Below are 15,974 nucleotides of genomic sequence, written 5' to 3'. Positions count from 1 at the left end.
GAGCACTAGCTTATTTTAGGAATTGCGCCTAAAATGCTTTTATGTGCTAAATGTTTGTGCCTGATATGCTGTTATTTGTTCAAATCTATGGTCTATTGCAGACCGAATCTGGAAATCTTATGTGTACAGGATTCTAAGCATTTAACTACGATATTAGAACTACCATATAAACATTTCAGAGTGATAAGGATGATTTAAACGTCAATCCTAAATAAAGATCTAGATTCACCTTATTCGGTGCATAGATCAGGATGGCAAGGACCCATATCGGAAACGTGAATGCAAATGGGAACCGAGATCAGCCGCCAGTTATTGAGCAAATACCTGTTGTAGTAGCCGCTCCTGAGCCAATCACGATGGCCGGAGTTCAAGCGTTGATCCAGATGATGTTGGATCATCAAATGGAGGAAACAAGGCGTTTACTTCAACAAACTCGAGAGGAACTTACGATGCCTATTGAACAGCCTGAGCTGAATGACAGACAGTCTGAGGAAGGGAACGACAGCAGGACCGTTGGTCAAGCTGATCCACCGGTGATTAGGAGGAACAATCAAGATGAAGGACTCGAGAGGAATGGATGCAAGTACAAAGATTTTCTAACTTGCAAGCCATCGAATTTCACTGGGAAGGAAGATCCGATCGGAGTCATGGATTGGATCTCAGAAATGGAATAAGCCTTCATGACATGTGGTTGCAAAGGCAAGCTACAAACCACGTTTGCAGTACGTCAATTCATAGGAGGCGCTGTTCACTGGTGGAACACCCTGGGGAAGACTTTAAGCCCCAATGAGCCCCTGCAACTAACATGGGCAGAGTTTTTGGTGCAATTCAAATGTAAGTATTGCTAAGCCCAAAACCTGCTCGAGCTAGAGAACGAATTCCTAACTTTGAAGAAAGGAAGCATGTCCATCGATGAATACACCAACAACTTCACGGATAAAATGGAGTTTGCTTTGCGCCTTGTCCCAGATGAGCTGACAAAAGTTGACAAGTACGCAAAGGGACTTCCCTGGGAGTATGCGGTGCTAGTACGTCAAGCACCTACTCTGGAGGCAGCTATCTGGGCTGCCAAGTCTGTTGAAGATATGATCAAGGGAAGAGCCGCCAGCAAGATGGAGGTTGGCGAGAAGAGAAAGTTTGAAGGATCTTCAAGGTCCGACGAGAAGGGAAAATTCTCGAAGTTTGGTTCAAAGAAGTTCGAAGAAGGAACACAATGGTGTGACAAGTGCAGAAAGAAGCACATCGGGAAATGCTCTAAAGAGATGACCTGCTTTAAATGCGGGAAGACTGGTCATTACGCCAACGAATGCACAACCAAGAGAGAAGTCTGCTTTAGGTGTGGCGAAGAGGGACACTTTAAGCAAGACTGCCCAAAGAGAGAAGGGGCTACAAAGCCAAATGTGCCGCCAAAGCCAAAGGCAAGAGCATTTCAGATGATCCTTGACGAAGCAGATGACAAGGCGAGAAATCAAGGATGAGAACTTCATATCCGAAGATCGAGTTATGCAGTAGCCATAATATCGTATGATGTAGCTTGTTAGAGGCATAGTCTAGGGTGAACTTGAACACCTATGTAATCATTTCAAGGAATAATATAAAACCTTCATTTTGATATTTGATGTGTTAAGTTGTTATGTGATTTTCTTGTATGGTGACTTGGAAAACTGCGGGACAATACTTGGGACGCGTATGAGTAGGTGTGAATAGTAGTAGAGGCCTATACTACCGGAAGCACATGACTCACGCTTGGATCAGGGAAAGTCACAAGGTTACCAAGAAACTAGTAATCGATTTCGTTTTATTTAAGTAGGTCGTTACCATCGTTTCGGTAATGATTAAGGAGATTATTGTTATTCCGACCCTAATGGTCATATCGAATTGAGTCCGACTAAGACGAGTATGTTACATGGTTCAGAGAACCAAGTCTGATGTAGCACCTGACTCAAGCCGGAAGAATTAATAAAAACAAACAGTAGAGGTATCACGATAGTTTCTTGTAGCTAGGAATGCTACCTTTTAAAATTTGATTATATCACATTAGAACATGAAGGAAGGCATAGTCTGTTTTGAAATTTAACTCTAACAGACCTGAGTCTAAACGTGCATTACATGATGGTAGGTCATAATTTGGAGTCTAACCTGATATAGAGAGCAGGTGCACGATCGAGTACTGCTTACAGTCAATAAGTCTAAGAGATAGACTTGAAGGAATATAGAAGTTATAATTATTACCTAGGATGAAGAGATGACGTATGGAGTCACTATACGAGCCCTGTTTCGTTGATGATTCCGGGTCGTAATCATCCTAAGGGGGAGATGATTGTAACGCCCGCAGATCCGGGCTAGTCAATTTAGAGGCAATATGGGTCGAAAACGACTTTTCGACAAAAGATTATTTAGAATAAATAATCTTAAACAAGTTGTAGAATATGTCACAAGGTTTCCGTACATATAAAGAACGCCGAAATTCGAGTTATAACGAAGAAGTTATGACCTGTCGAAGTTTCGTGACGGAACCGGCACGACACCGGGAATCGTAAACAGTGAATTTACGATAGAGTGATATTTAACCTTAGCGATCTAAATGAAAGTCATAGAATACGTTAAACCAAGAGCATCCATAAAACGAACGCTCGAATCTGACTTCGTATGAGGAAGTTATGATTTTTCGAAGTTTCGGCTTAGCAGTGTACAGCCCAAAATTCGAATATTAGATCGAGCGGTTTTAACCGACACAACCTAAACGAGAATCGAATATCTCGTTAATAGTAGCGTAACGATAAAAACACAGATGAAAACGGACGTCAGATGAAGAAGTTATGAATTTTTAACGGACCAATCGTGTCCCGGCCTGTTAAACAATATAACTTTTAAAATAAATTCAAAATTAGCTGACGAAGTCTAAACGAAAGTTGTAGAGTACGTTTCCGCCTTCGCGTGGATATAGAGAACGTCGAAAACGAAGCTCGTACGCGAAAGTTACGAATTTTTAAAGTCGAGTGTGGAAATTGCGAAATCTGATGCGAGATGGATGACGTGGCCTCATCGCAGCCGTCCATCGCTGATCGCAGAGCGCCCTTCGGATCACGCCACGTCGCCTCGCTTCGCCCTACGCCCTGCATCCAAGGTTTGTACGCCCAGCGTACCCTCGGTCCTTATCCTCTTCCGAAGTGTGAGACAACTGGACGCAACTAGACCCTATCCGAAGCTACGCCCAACGTAGCTATGCTGAACGCCCAACGTTCGTCCGAGGAGTTGCGCCTATAAAAGGGTTGCGAAGGCTGCCGAGGAAATCACACCAAAACTCATTCTTTCTCTCACTACTTTCTCTCTTTAACCCATTTTAACCACCCAAAACCCTAGGAAACCCCGTAACACCCAAGGGAAGCCCTGAGGCTCCCGGAGTCCCGAGAAAAAAAGGGTCTTTCGGTTTCGAAACGCTGCTCCGAGCAAAACCCGGTTTTCTTTAAAATCTGCTGTAAGTAAGCTATGCTTACGCAATTTTTAATATAGCTTTCAAATAATTATAGTAATGTTATTAGGTCCTTAAAATAATTATTTGGGCTATTATTATGAGTTATATAAGTATCGTTTAACGCTTATATAATAGTAATAATAGTCAGACTATTAATTTGTCGCGGTTATCGTTAGACTAAACCCTAGTGGTATTGATACTAGGTTTTATCGAAGGAAAATTGTTTTGAGAGTATCGAAGCGCTGTCCAAGTGCTGAGTCACCACCTTTCAGGCGAGTGCATAGTCCCTTTCATGAACATGATTTTAATACAAGTATTGATTGAAGTATTAATTATATGTTTATGTGTGAGTTAATTGATGTTGCCTGTAATACGTGTTAAAGATTATACCTGATTATATATGATAATTTAGGATAAAGAGTAGACCTAAATTAATTATGAGGAATATTGGGTAGTATTTTCTTACGAGTACAAGTGAGTTATACTCAGTGAATAGATTAGTATATGTCATTTATCCGGGAGCATGGATTAGACACAATCATTGTCCCTAGTCCGAGAGTATCAATTGGACATAGTCAATTGTCATTAATTCGGGGTTATGGATTAAGACATAGTGTAACGACCCAAATTTCAAGGCCAAAAATTTTATTTTTGAATTAACGCATTTAGCAAACATTTTACCAAAACATTGTCAATAAAACATTCATTACAAATCATAATGGTATATTTCAACCATAACATCATAAGTATTGAAAATCAGAGTACAGTCCCAAAAACTTCTTGCGGAAACATGTGTGTGTGTGTGTGTGTGATGCGCTGCTACACCGTCGACTCTTTCCCCTTCAACGATGAGGTACCTGAAACCAAAACCAAAATTGTAAGCACGAAGCTTAGTGAGTTCCCCCATCATACCACATACCATACCATATCGTCGGTATCTTTCAACCGGTAATCTTCATCGGTATCTTTCAACCGGTAACCTTCATCGGTATCTTTCAACCGATAGCCATCATCGGTATCTTTCAACCGGTAATCAACATCGGTATCTTTCAACCGGTAACCATCATCGGTATCTTTCAACCGGTAACTGGGGACTATTCACCCCCTACTACTAGCATACAATCAACAGATATAAGCATACAGTCAAGCATATCTGGGTACTGACCGACCCTTGGGTCCTAAGGACCACTGTCAGGGAAACTAATCCCTACCATACACATAACATACTACTCACACAACCAGACCAAGATAATTATCACAAAGACCATTATCTTCTAAATACCCCTTTTTGGTGGGTCGACATTGTGACCTTAGACCCAACCCTACTGGAAGGTGACTCACCTCAATGTCGTGCAGTGCCTGAACTATCCTTGGCGCACAAGTCGACTCCCAACGACTCCTTGATCCCTACACGATAACCTTCAAGTCAACACATATCACATACAACCTTATACAAGGTTAGCCCAAGTTCAGTCAAAGTCAACATTGGTCAAAGTCAACATTCAGTTGACCTGACTCGCCGAGTTGGCCTACCAACTCGTCGAGTCCATGCTTCTTTAATCCCACACAAAACCCCGACTCCACTCGTCGAGTCTAGCAAAACTCGACAGGTTCTCCTTCAATCATAACATCGGGACCATCTTCATCCGACTCGCCGAGTTCCTTCTTGAACTCGTCGAGTTCATCTCCAACTTAAGAACTTGACCAGTCTATGACTCGCCAATTTGTATGAAAAACTCCTCGAGTCCATCTTCAAATATTGGGAGATTGCTATGGACTCGTCGAGTCTGCTCATACCACTCGCCGTGTCCCATGACTCCCAGGTCTCTTTTCACGTCTAAACCCACAAGGGACTTTCTTCCTATCACTTAGCCATTCACCGAAAGGGTTTTGGTGCACAATGGTCACCGACTCGTCGAGTGCCAAGAACAACTCGCCGAGTCCATCCTTGACTCATTCCATACAATCGATTTAAATGAGGTCCAACACACCAAAACCGTAGATCTGGCCTCCTAATGCCCATTTTATACATAAAGTTCCAAACTTGATGCACTTGCATGGGGTTTTTAGCTAAAAAAATCCATATAAAGTGTCCTACAATGTGCATGGGGCTCTCATGGCCCTAAAGTTGGCACCTTTATGCCATGAGACCCCTCTTAAGTCCCAGATCTAAAGGCTAGAGTCCACATAACACTCCTTAAATCCGAAAATGGCTTGAAAGCCCTAGATGCACCCAAGATCTACAATCAACCAAATGGAAGACCAAAGCAGGAGCATTTTACCTTGATTAAGCTGAAGATGGAATGAGATTTCTGGATCCACAAGCCCCAAGTCGAATACTCAAGCTCCTCTTCTTCCTTCCAAGCTTCACAAGTCAACAAAAGCACCAAAATGGCCTTAACACACACACACACACAATCGGCTAGGGTTTCGATATGCAGCTCTAGGAGAGTGTTAGGGACAAGGGAGGCTGAGTTAAGGTGTTTATATAGGGTGCAAACCCTCAAATTAGGGTTTTTGTCCAGACAGCACAGTCTCGTCGAGTCCGCTCTCTACCTCGCCGAGTCAGCCACTTAACTCCTGCGTCCAATCCGCTTCTACTCGACGAGTTGGGCCACCAACTCGCCGAGTCCCAGGACAAAATCAAAAATACTTAATTTAAAAAAATATGTACCAGGAACCAGGTGCTACAAATCCTCCCCACTTATTTTAGACTTCGTCCTCGAAGTCTGCTACTTGTTCCTGGAAAAGCTCTGGGTAAAGCTCCATCATCTCATCCACCGGCTCCCAAGTCCATTTCGAGCCCTTTCGATGTTGCCACTACACCTTTACCAGCTCCACTCTCTTGTTCCTTAGATCCTTTGACTTCCTGTCAAGGATCGCCACTAGCCGCTCGATGTAGTTCAGGTTGTCATCAACCTGAATGTCCTCTAAAGGCACTACTGTCGAATCATCCACCAAACATTTCCGCAACTGGGAAACGTGAAAGATGCTATGAATCTGACTGAGTTCGGCTGGAAGATCCAGCCTATATGCCACCTTGCCCACCCGGGCTACAACCCTGAAAGGTCCAATATACCTAGGGCCCAACTTGCCCCGCTTCCTGAATCGAATGACACCCTTCCAAGGTGACACCTTCAGGAGGACCATATCCCCGACCTGGAATTCCAAGTCGGATCGGCGGTTGTCGGCATAACTTTTCTGTCGAATCTGAGCAGTCTGAAGCTTGATCCGGACCTGCTGAATCCTCTTCGTAGTCTTGAGTACCACTTCGGTACTCCCCATAACCCTCTGACCAACCTCACCCCAACATATCGGGGTCCTGCACTTCCTCCCGTACAACATCTCGAAGGGAGGACGGTCAATACTCGCGTGATAGCTGTTGTTGTACGAGAACTCAGCCAAAGGAAGGTAAGTACCTCCGAAGTCTAAGACACAAGCCCGCAACATATCCTCCAAAGTCCGGATGGTCCGCTCACTCTGTCCATCTGTTTGCGGGTGAAAAGTGGTGCTAAAATGTAGACGAGTTCCTAGTTCATCATGGAACTTCTTCCAGAACGTGGAAGTAAACCGAACGTCTCTGTCTGAAATCACCGACACTAGCACCCCGTGCCACGCCAGCACCTCCCTGATATAAATGTCGGCCAACTTTTTGGCCGAAATACTCTCCTGAATCGGGATAAAATGGGTGCTCTTGGTCAATCGATCGATGATGACCCAGATCGAATCCGCTCCCCTCGCGGTCCTGGGAAGCTTTGTGATAAAATCCATCGTGATGTCTTCCCATTTCCACATCAGATTATCCAACGACTGCATCTTGTCGTGAGGTCTCTGATGCTCAGCCTTGACCTTCCTGCAGGCCAAGCACCGCTCTACATACCATGCCACATCCCGCTTCATGCAGGGCCACCAATAGTCCAGACGGAGATCCCTATACATCTTCGTCGCCTCGGGGTGAATGGAGAATCGCGATTTGTGTGCCTCCTCCATCAATACCCGACGCACATCCCCATGATACGGGACCCACACCCTACGGTGCAGATTCAACAACCCCCGACTGTCATAGTCAAAGGAGGAAACCTGACCCACAATGCGCTCGCTCTTCCGATGTTCCTCCTTCACGGCCTCCCGCTGGGCCTCCCGAATCCGCTCCAACAGCGGAGTCACCACCGTCATCTTCAGGCAGATATCCCTGATCGGCGCTATTTTGCGGCTAAGCGCGTCGGCCACCACATTGGCCTTACCCGGGTGATAAAGGATCTCGCAGTCGTAATCCTTTACCACGTCCATCCACCGACGCTGCCTCATGTTTAGATTCGGCTGATCCATGAGGTACCTCAAACTCTCATGGTCCGTGTGGATAGTACAACGAACCCCATAAAGGTATTGACGCCAAATCTTGATGGCAAAAACAACAGCACCCGACTCCAAATCATGCGTCGGGTAGTTTGCCTCATGAGGCTTCAGCTGCCTCGACGCGTAGGCGATGACATGCCCTCTCTACGTCAGAACTGCGCCCAAACCTGGGATGGACGCATCACAATATACCACAAAATCCTCTATGCCCTCTGGCAGGGCTAAGATTGGCACCTTGCACAATCTCTGTCTCAGAGTCTCGAATGCGGCCTGCTGCTCAGGCCCCCAACGAAAGACCACAACTTTCCTTGCTAGCATGGTCAGGGGTACGACTATCTTGGAGAAATCCTGGATGAATCTCCGATAGTAGCCGACTAATCCTAGGAAATTCCGAATCTCAGATGGAGACTTCGGAACTTCCCATCTCATCACGGCCTCCACTTTGGCCGGGTCCACTCAGATCCCGTTCTGGTTGATGAGATGCCCAAGGAACTACACCTCGCACAACAAGAACTCACACTTGGAGAACTTAGCATACAAGTTCTCCCTCCTCAAAGTCTCCAGAACCTCCCGCAGATGCTCCTCGTGCTCCTGCTGCGTCTTGGAGTAAACCAAGATATCATCGATAAACACTATCACATACCGGTCTAACATCGGTCTACACACGCGGTTCATAAGGTCCATGAACGCGGCAGGAGCATTGATGAACCCAAAGGGCATTACCACAAACTCGTAGTGGCCATAGCGCGTCCGAAACACAGTCTTCTGCACATCCTCCTCTCTGACCCTCATCTGATGGTATCCTGAACGCAGGTCAATCTTGGAAAACCAAGATGCTCCCTGAAGTTGGTCAAAGAGGTCGTCAATCGTCGGGAGTGGGTAACGGTTCTTCACCGTTACCTTGTTCAGCTCCCGATAATCGATACACATCCGATGCGACCCGTCCTTCTTCACAAACAAAATTGGGGCTCCCCAGGGAGAACTACTCGGTCTAATGAATCCATTGTCTAACAGCTTCTGCAGCTGTATAGATAACTTCTGCATCTCAGGAGGAGTCAGCCGATACGGTGCCTTGGCTATCAGAGCCGCACCGGGGACTAGGTCGATCCTGAATTCCACCTGCCTCTCCGGAGGTATCCCAGGCAACTCCTCGGGGAATACTTCCGTAAACTCACGCACCACGGGCACATCGCCCACCATCGCCTTACCCGCCTCTCGGGTGTCCATAATATAGGCGACATATCCTGCGCAACCCTGCTGAAGGTAACGCCTAGCTCTCGCTGCTGAACATACCGCTGGTCCTTGCTGTGGCCTCTCGCCCTGAACTACCAACTCTCCCCCACTTGGGGTTCTGATCCGAACCAGCTGATGCGCACAATCTATCACTGCCCCATTGGGGCTCAACCAATCAATGCCTATAATCAAATGGTTCCCCCTCAACGGAATAGGAACCAGGTCTACCAGGTAATGCTCCTCGAACATCCTCAAAACACAGTCCCGATAGACCTCCGATGCTTGTACCGACCGGTCGTCCGCAATCTCGACCTCTAGAGGGCAATCCAACATGCACGAAGACTCCGGAAACTTCTTGCTAAGCGCAAGAGAGACAAATGATCGGGTGGCACCCGAATCAAACAACACCTGGACTGGGATTCCGTTCACATGGAACGATCCTAACCAAGGCACATGATATATCAAAATCACAACGATATACTATAAAAGCATAAGGAATAGAAATCATACCCGTCACCACATCGGGTGCAACGCGTGCCTCCTCGGCTTTCAGCTGAAATGCTCGGCTCCGAACCACTGGAGCCTCCATCTTGACCTTCCGGCCATCCACAACCCGACCTATCGCTGGAGTCGGCACAACTGCCGACGCCGCTGCTGCTGCCAATCTAGGGTAATTGGCATTTTATGGCCCTTTTGATTGCAATGAAAGCAAATCAGGTCTGACATCTGTATCGTCGGAGTAGGGGCAGTACAATCCTTGCCAAAGTGCCCAACCTTGCTGCACTTATAGCAGTCTGAACCTGGCCCAGTGTGACAAGCTCCCTCGTGTGACCGACCGCATTTACCACAGCGGTCCCGCCCTGACTGACCTTTCGGCCTACCATCGGATCCCTTGGGCTTCTTCCTCGAAGCCCCCACCGTCTGCCCCTCATCTGCTTTCCTTTTTCGGATGTGTTCCAGATCTATCTCCCTCTCCCTAGCCCCTAGCAATCATTGAATCCAAAGTAGGGCAAGCTGAAAAATTGACATGCTCCCGGATATCAACTCGTAGCATGTCGTGGTAGCGGGTCCTCTTCATGTACTCATTACCCGCATACTGGGGCACCAACAAAGCCCTCTCCCGGAACTTGGCGGTGATCTCCGCCACAGTCTCCGTAGTCTGTCTCATATCCAAAAATTCCTTGGCTAGCTGCTGAAGCTCTACATCTGGCGCAAACTTTGCTCTGAACCAGGTCACAAAATCCGACCATGTCATAGCCTCAATAGCCGAGGCTCCCAGAGAGTCACCAACTGACTCCCACCGATCCCTAGCCCGGTCCCTCAAACACCCTGCTGCAAACCGTACCTTCGACCCCTTGGGGCAGAAGCTGGTCAGCTGTGCAGACTCAATGTCCGCAATCCATCGTCTAGCAGCAATGGGGTCCTTTGCCCTGTGGAAATCTGGCGCACCACTCCCTCTGAAGTCCTTAAAGGACAGTGTGTGTGGTCCTGGCGACTAGTCTGAAATCCTTAAAAGACAGTGTGCGTGGTCTTGACTAGCTAGTCGCCATGTCACTCCGGAACGCCCTGAGGCGATCCTCCATCAGCTCAATGATGCCCTCCTTGATCGACCCGAAGATAACCGGCATCGCATCAAGGATACTGTTAGTCCCCAAATATGGATCCAATTCAGTAATCAATGAAGCAAATAGCAATAAAAATGAAGTGTAGAAGGAGTAGAAAAGAGATAACATCAAGCATGCACACATCTATATCATAAATGTCAAGTACACCTTGAGAAGTACACACATTGCACTGTTCAGCAACAAGTACAATCTGACACAAATCAGTTCCTATAAATAGTACCCTAACCAGCATACGAGTGTGCAACCATACACGACATGTGAGGCTGCACACATACATCAAGTCTAAATCACTACACTGCCTTACATACACTGCCACCTTAATAAGATCTATACAAAATTAGTGCCTAGCTCAAACCACAATATTATGAACTTTCAATCTCCCCCTTGGTTTGAGGCTAGCATAGTCTTGATCTTCATTCATTTGGCTTCTCAATTGGCTTCTCATACAACTTTAGATCTGATTTTCCCATCGAGCCCACCCACATCCTTCCATTAATGATTGTAGCCACCATTGCAGTAAACTCTTTGGCAGCAACCTCCATAACATCTTTTCTGCAAATAATCTGGTGACAGGCCAGAGTGCGGATACCCCTCTCTCTGAACCGAAGAAGATATTTGGCACTTATCAACCTCAATACTTGTTCTTGATCCTTGAATTTAATAGCAGCAGTGGCAGTTTCATTGTGATAGGCCCATAATTCCATCTTATCAAGGTATCCCTCATGGAAGTGTTAAGGGATAGGGATTTCCTTCTGCTGTTTAGTCGCAGGCCAAAGTATGATTTTCATAGGATCGCCTGATTCTGGATCTAGAACTTCTTTGTCTTTTCGGTACAAGGCTCTTGCAGTCTTCATCATTGGAAAGTTTTCCTTGACCTGTCTGTCAAGGAATCTTTTGAAGGTTGAAGCACTAGGATTCTCAAAAGGGTTATGGAATGGGGCTCTGGATAATTCAGCAAGATAAACTTTGGTCCACGAGTTAAAGTCATGAGTGTTCTTGTAAAACTCAGAAGTTCCTGAGTTCCTTTTCACAACCCATAAATTTGTCTCGTGATCAAAGGCCCACATTCAGATTCGTGATCTATCTCCGAACTCGTCACCAAATTTTCTTTTCTTTAGATCCGTCACAGTCAGAACAGGGTCTTTTGCCTTGCGATTCTCTTTTGAATTTTTCATGAGCAGTAAACCATCGCTCTTGTTGGCTGTTACAGTTCTTTTTCCCTGTTTGATCGTTATTCGGGCTCTGCTTCCTTCTGGCTCCTTTTCAAATCTATTGACAATAGTGGTTGTTCTAGGAGCAGGTGGATCGACAGGAAGGTCGTCAGAAAAAGACTATGAGTGGGCTGTGGGAGGATCATCGATTCCATGTGGCTGTTGGAAAAGGGCCTTGACTCTGTCTCCAAATGCGTCATACAAAACGTTCTTGAGATTGAAGTAGCTAGCTGTCACTGCACCAAGACTCATTTGTAGGTCTTTAATCTGCTTTGTCTTTTCCTCATCCTTTGCTCTGAGCTCTTCAATGTAAAAAGTGATTTGATCCATCTGAATCATCTTTTCAATGAGTTCTTGATGGAGAATCCCAATTTCTTCACGAAGATCAGACGAGGAAGATTTGTCATCACCTGTGCGCTCCTCTCTAAATGATATTCCTTTGCCACGAGAAGAGGTTGGACTGTGTTGATCTAGGTGTTTCACCAATCTAATTGAATCTTCATCCATTGAAGGTCTAGTGGGAGAATATTCTGGGATGGATGATGAGCCGCCTGTTTCAAACATGGTTCTCGGGCCTTCATCAGGTTGTGTTGGTGGAGTGTAAGCAGTAGTAGCAGTGACCGTGGAGAAAACTGGAGGTGCACTACTCACAATAAGTACCTCCAGACTCGCAATTGATTGACTCGTTTCCATAGAGGACTGGGAGGTTTGGGGCTGAATTGATTTAGGAACAAAAGGAGCAGATGTTGAGATAGATGATACGGAGGGAGGAATCTCTGATATCACATCTCCTTGACCTGATGCGACCTCCATGGGCTTTGATATGGAGAGCAAAATTTTGAGAATTTTTCCTTCTTCCCTAGTCTTGGTTGCTAAAGAAGCAACTTCATCGACTTTATTAAGGAAGCTGCTGGGAATTCCAGGAAAAGGACTAAATTCTTCATCATCAAGATCAAATCTCTATTTTTCAGAATGTCATCACTAATCCCTGTAAAGTTAATTTCCTTCAAAAACTCTACGTCACCATAGGGATCATCATCATCTTCCTCTTGAGCAGATAGTGTTTCATCTTCTTTCTGATAATCATGTTCCTCAGCCACAGCGGTTGTAGGAGAATCATGAACCTCCTCAATTTCTGGCTCAGAGGTTGAATGTACAATGTCTTCAGATTCCATAGAGATGGATTGCTCTTCTGATTCTGATCGATCACTCTCTTCAAAGATTCCGAATTTTATCAAAGGGAACTTTCCTTTAAACACGAATTTTCCGCCTCTCTTCTGTTTCATAAGTCCGAAAGCACTTGGACCAACGAATTTAAGATCCAAAGTTTCGTTTCCTCTTCGTAGTTCGGGATGCATAACATTGAAGATGATTTGTAGAAATCTTGGGTACATCAAGAATTTATCTCTCTTATTTCCCTCCAGATTTAGAACCAGTTCATGCATTATAAACTTCGAGAAGTTGAACTCGATTCCTGTAGCCAAGGCTGTGATTGCACCAGTGTTAGCCAAGGAGATTTCATTTGCACCAGATCTCCTGCCAGAAATATAGCTCACAAACACGTGAGCCAGATATTTCCAACAAGGAGGAAGCAATTTCTTGATGGTAGGGGAAAAGTTCCCTCGTACCCCATGTGGTCTAAAATATCCTAGGTTTGATGAATGTTAATCTCATTGAATAGAACTTTAGCTTATGTCATTTATCCGGGAGCATGGATTAGACACAGTCATTGTCCCTAGTCCGAGAGTATGGATTGGACATAGTCCACTGTCATTAATTCAGGGGTATGGATTAAGACATAGTCAGTTGTCCTTAGTCCGGGAGTATGGATTAAGACATAGTCATTCGTCCCTAGTCCGAGAGTATGGATTAGGCATAATCATTCGTAATTAATCCGAGAGTATGGATTAGTCATTCGTTCCTAGTCCGAGAGTATGGATTAGGCATAACCATTCGTCGTTAATGTGAGAGTATGGATTAGGTAAAGCCGTTCATTTCTGATCCGGGAGTATGGATTAGGTAAAACGGTTAATCTTAGGTTTGAGAGTATGGATAGTCTCGTTGTGAGGGTCGACGGGGTGGGATAAGAGTTGCTTATACATATAAAGTGAAATTGTATATTTTGTGAGTTATAAATTATATATATGATATAACATTGTGGGATTGAAATCCCTATGTACTCACCAAGTTTCCCAACCTGACCCACTCAGTTTATTTATATCACAGGTGTTGATATGAAGTCAGATTACACTGAGAGATTAAGGCGATATAAATCACTAGTGATAATGAGTATAAGTTCTGTTTATGCTTATGTTTATGTATTGACAATGACATCCCAAATGTTTTAAAAATGAATAAAAATACATTTCTTCGGAAATGCCTTGATAATGTAATTATCATGTTTTTCTGGGAACAAATTCCGCAACGTTTTTCTTAAAAGAGATACTCTGGTTTTTATAAATCATAAACAAAAATCGGTCTTTTCTGGCCATGAAAATGGGGATGTCACACTTTCCTGTGAAGTTCCTTCTGACATATTCAAGCACTCATCCACTGTGTCTACCAACCCATAAACTTGCCAACCAACTCGAACACAACCTGTTTATTTTACGGGCTACGTGGGTGAACTCAAAAATGATGCAAACCTATTTAAGGTAAGCCTAACCCGTTTATTTACGTGTCGGGTCGATAATTACTACCCCTATCTAGTACCACTTTGATACCGTCTTAATTAACTATAAATCACCAAACACTATTAAAATTACAAGTGATGAATAAGTATGAACGATTATCTTATATGAGAAAGAAAGATCCAAGAGAAAAGCTTAAGGATAAGAGATTTTATTAAGTAGGTCAAAAAAGAACATTGTCTAACGAACTTATATTTATACATAGAGATATTACACACTAGCCCTTATATCTTACAAAAGTATTCATATTTAACCCTAGACTATCTAATGCTTACATCACCAACCCTTTTATTATTAGTTATTATAAGGGTGCAACAAAACAATCAAACTTTAGTAAAAAAACAAAGAACAAGATTGAAAAGATATACAATAAATACTCCCTCTTTTATCGTGTAACATCCGGACTCCTAGGTATATTATTTACATATTTATTTTTGAGGATTATTGAGCAACTCGGCGAGTTGGTGCTACAACTAGTCAACTAGAGTTGGGTGCGGCCACGTGGGATTAATGACCTACTCGACGAGTCCAAGAGTCGACTCGCCGAGTAGGCGCTGTGAGATGAAACCCTAAATCACCGGGTTTGGGGCTTATATAAGGACACTTATAGCCTAATTTGCGGCTTCCCAACTGCTTACCTTCACTGAGCAAAACCCTAATCGCCCCTTGAGCTTTAGAGAAAATGTTGAGCTAATATTGAGAATTTTGGTGCATTTTTGGAAGAGAAGAGGAGGATTTCAAGCAAGGAACAAGAAGAGGTTGATAGATTTGTTACTAATCATCGAGTTGGTTAGGGTTTGTCCCGATGAGTTGGACCATGCGATAGCTTGATGAGTTAGGGGTTAACTCGATGAGCTAGACCTTCACGTGACTGCTCAGAAACGAGTGGAGTCGACGAGTCGCATGAGTGCACTCAGCGAGTCAGGTCAACCTGGACTGTTGACTCGAGTTTGACATCTGTTGACTTTAGGGTTTGGTCAAAATGAGTAATAGAGACCAGTGAGGGGTAAAATGGTCTTTCACCCATTCCTAGGGTTAGAGTGAAAGAGAGAACAAACTTTGGTGTATTTGAGTAAGAGTAGAGTATTAATTAGAGATAATTATCCCATGTGTTAGGCGGATGCTAGATCGAGATTTCTGAGTATGAGAATTTTACTTGCTAGCTTACGAGGTGAGGCTTCTCACTATACGTACCTAGAGTGGTATTATGAGTTGTGTGTGACCGGAGGGTCTTATGTGTTATTTGAGTACCGTGATATCTTGTACTATTTCTATGTGATTTATACTATGTATTATTCTAAGTTACTGAGTAGGACCAGAGGGTCTACCCGTGTCACACCCCGCTAAAGCGGAAACGCAAGATATGACAATGATAAAGGTTTCA

The sequence above is a fragment of the Lactuca serriola genome, chromosome 6 (genome assembly GCF_051521515.1).
Source record: "Lactuca serriola cultivar US96UC23 chromosome 6, Lser_US96UC23_V15, whole genome shotgun sequence".
In the NCBI taxonomy this organism is placed as follows: domain Eukaryota; kingdom Viridiplantae; phylum Streptophyta; class Magnoliopsida; order Asterales; family Asteraceae; genus Lactuca; species Lactuca serriola.
Note: the sequence above shows the minus strand (reverse complement) of the source record.